This window comes from Cnephaeus nilssonii (assembly GCF_951640355.1).
Source record: "Cnephaeus nilssonii genome assembly, chromosome: 5".
Classification (NCBI taxonomy): domain Eukaryota; kingdom Metazoa; phylum Chordata; class Mammalia; order Chiroptera; family Vespertilionidae; genus Cnephaeus; species Cnephaeus nilssonii.
Genome location: NC_137076.1, coordinates 57624553 through 57628386, shown reverse-complemented (window position 1 = coordinate 57628386; position 3834 = coordinate 57624553).

Here is a 3834-nt window from a genome sequence, read left to right as displayed (position 1 = left end):
GGAAGTCCAACACCAAGGTGTTGACAGGGTTGCTTTCCTCTGAGGCCTCTCTCCTTGGCTTGTAGATGGCTATCTTCTCCCTGTATCTTATATGGTCTTCCTTCTGTGTGTATCTGTGTCCTAATCTTGTCTCTTCTTTTTTTTTTTTTTTTTTTTAAGGTATAATACTCTTTATATATATAATAGTGACCCGGTGCATGAAATTCGTGCACATTAAAAGGGGTTTAATTAGAGGAAATAATTTAATATTGCTATTTGCCCTTTCTCTATAATAGAAGTGTCAGAGATGATAGAAAATTAGTAAAATGTATATGAAAACCTTCCTCCTGTAAGTCTGGGGCACACCACGGGACCCAGAGTCAAGTCCCCGCCCACCCACATGCACCTCAAAATCACGTGAGACCCAGACCCGGCCGGCCCCCACCATTGGGCTAGATCCAGACCCGGCCAGTCCCACCCTTGTCAAGCCCTGCCGGGCAGGGGGTGTAGCCTAAGGTCCTCTGGTCCAGCGCCAGGATGGGGGGCGTGGCCTGAGGTCCCCCAGCCCAGACCGGGGCGGAGGGCATGCCTTGAGGTCCTCCATAAAGCCCCACCAGGTGCGGGACACGGCCTGAGATTCCCTGTCAAGCCCCGCTGGGTGGGGGGCACAGCCTCAGGTCCCCCGGCCCAGCACCGGGAGGGGGGCGCAGCTTCAGGTCCCCCGTCAAGCCCTGCTGGGCGGGGGCACGGCCTGAGTTCCCCCGACCCAGCACTGGGGGTGCACCTTGAGGTCCCCTGTCAAGCCCAGCCAGGCAGGCGGGCACAGCCTCAGGTCCCCTGGCCCGGTGCTGGGCGGGGGGTGCAGCCTGAGGTCCCCTGGCCTGGTGCCAGGGTGGGGGGCTCGGCCTGAAGTCCCCTGTCAAGCCCCACCTGGTGGGGGGTGCGGCCTGAGGTCCCCCGGCCTGGCGCTGGGGGAGCAGCCTGAGGTCCCCTAGACCAGCACCAGGATGGGAAGCGCACCTTGAGGTCCCCCGTCAAGTCCCACTGAGTGGGGGGCATGGCCTCAGGTCCCCTGGCCTGGCACTGGGGTGGGGGTGCAGCCTGAGGTCCCCCAGCCTGACGCCAGGGCGGGGGGCACAGCCTGAGGTCCCCTGTCAAGCCCCACGGGGGAAGTGGAGGGCATAGCCTCAGGTCCCTGATGATTGCTCGTTAAGGCTCCTTATGGGAACTTGGCCTCAGCTGTGGGTGCAGCCATCTTTGTATAGAGTGATGGTCAATTACCATATTCCCTCTTTATTAGATAGGATTTATTGATTTCAGAGAGGAAGGGAGAGATAGAAACATCAATGATGAGAAAGAACCATTGATCGGCTGCCTCCTGCATGCCCCCTACTGGGGGTGAGTCTATAACCCGGGCATGTGCCCTTGACCATATGGAACCTGGGACCTTTCAGTCCACAGGCTGACACTCTATCCACTGAGCCAAACCAGCTAGGGCTAATCTTGTCTTCTTATAAGATATCAGTCATATTGTATTAGGGCTCACCTTAATAGCCTCATTTTAACTTAATTACTTCTTTAAAAGACCTGTCTCCAAATATAGTGACATTCTGAGGTACAGGGAGTTAGGATTTCAATATACGAATTTAAGGGTAGGGGAGTGCATTGTGTCACTTTTGTCTTTAGAGACCAAATGTTTTATGAATAGAAGATGTCCCTGCCATCCTCTGTACAGATCAGTATAATATGGACCACAAAATATAGGAAGTCCTTACTCAGTGTTGTTGACAGGCTGGATGGCTTTAAGCAAAAGAGCATATAATGAAACCAATGTTACCATAGGCCAGTGGTCGGCAAACTCATTAGTCAACAGAGCCAAATATCAACAGTACAACAATTAAAATTTCTTTTGAGAGCCAAATTTTTTAAACTTAAACTTCTTCTAACGCCACTTCTTCAAAATAGACTCGCCCAGGCAGTGGTATTTTGTGGAAGAGCCACACTCAAGGGGCCAAAGAGCCGCATGTGGCTCGCGAGCCGCAGTTTGCCGACCACGGCCATAGGCTAATTGATATAAACAAGAGTTAAGTTCCTAGTATCATATCAACCTTCTAACAAAACGACATTGAGTGAAACGATGTTATTTGAGGACCATTATAGAGCCAGCCAAGGTTCCTCTCCCAAAAGAACTAAAGGAAAAAGATATTGGAAGCGAATAACGAAAATACTATACCAGGAAGAAAACTGCAAGCTTCCTGAGTAACATGACCAGATTCCTGACAAGTAGTCCTACCACAGTCCCAACAGTGAAAGCTATTCTGTCCCAGTTTTGAGTCTCCACAAGAAACTCCAGCCAGTGGCTCTGGCGGTCTTTACCTTATCACCCCTGGAGACTTGATACGACAGACTCACTTTGCATCTTAAGACTGCATGACTTAAACGAAGACACTGAGGGCCAGCGAATAATGCTAGACACTCTTCATCCTGGAGATGGATAGAGAAAAGTACCATCGGCTCTGCATGATTGTAGAGTGTGATGATAGCATGATTTACGACCAGGGGTGCCAATGTGGCTATTATCCAGTGTTATGGTATCAATGGACTGAGAAATACACTTAGGCCACATCCCATCACAAGCCACTGTCACCTGAGCAGCTCGATGATATTGTGATCCAGGACTCAAGAAAAATATTTCATTAAGGAGATGGGTGGAATGTGAAGACATGAATACTGTGATCAAAGGGGCAATAAAATGTGCTTATTTCTGCCTAAGAAATGTCCTGTCAGTTATGGAAACCATCTCCATTCAACTCTGTACCTTGTTGTATTTTGCCCAAGCAAGTGCTATCTTTCCTTACCACTGGAATTTCTGGCTCTTCTGGGCTTCCTTCCTGCATATATTTGATGGCTCAGAGAGCATACTGAAATACAGGTAGACATTTCTTGGTCAGGAAGCCACGCCAAATTTGTTTGCTTCCTGATGCAGGTCACCAGGCCACAGGGTCTTTTTTTTTTTTCTTCCTTTAACAGAACTTTGTCTAGGCTCCCAGTCTTTCCCGATCTGTGGCAATCTGGGTTCTGTTTTCTCTCCCCCAGATGCACTTTCAGTTGGTGCCTTTTTTCAATCAGTTTCCAGATGTGGTTGCATACTCGTTTATTTCCAGCACATTGTATCCTTTCCTGAACTTCTGCATAATTGCCTTCCATGCCACCTTCCCTCTCCTCCTCTACCACATACAGATGAATTCCAGAAACCTGTTGCAATTGCTCCAAATTTAGTTGCTCTTCTACCCCCAGCTGTGTGTGCCCCAGCCCTGAAAGTGAAAGGGATGATTGGTCTGCAGGAGAAGCCCCTTCCTAACGAGCTCCCAGCTGATAGCCAGATGCTGTGGCGGTCCGGGCCCACTATTGTGTAAAGTCTCTACAGAGAGGAAGAATGTTCACTGGAGCCCTGAAGTACAAACCGCAGTTTGTTTTAGAACTTTTTTTTTTTTTAATAATCTCTTTGTGCAAATATCAAACCAGGAAGCTAGAAACGTTTTTTTAATTATCACTGAACAATATAAAAATTGTAAAGAGGTCTTCCCTTGTGTAATACTTCTTGCATTTGGCACTATTTGGAAATGAGATCTTCCACATAATTTTTTAGACAACTGAAACATCTTTAAGCCCCAAACTGTTGCAAACCTTCACCATATTTAGGTAAATCTTTCTAGAATTCTTAACATTTTAGAGTGTGCTGATCATAATCTAATGTTTTCCTAATGATTCAGGGTCAAGGTTATGCATATCAGCAGCCATGCCCTAAGGTTTATAAGATTTTAGTCTACTTTCCCATACACTAGGGGTTCTCAA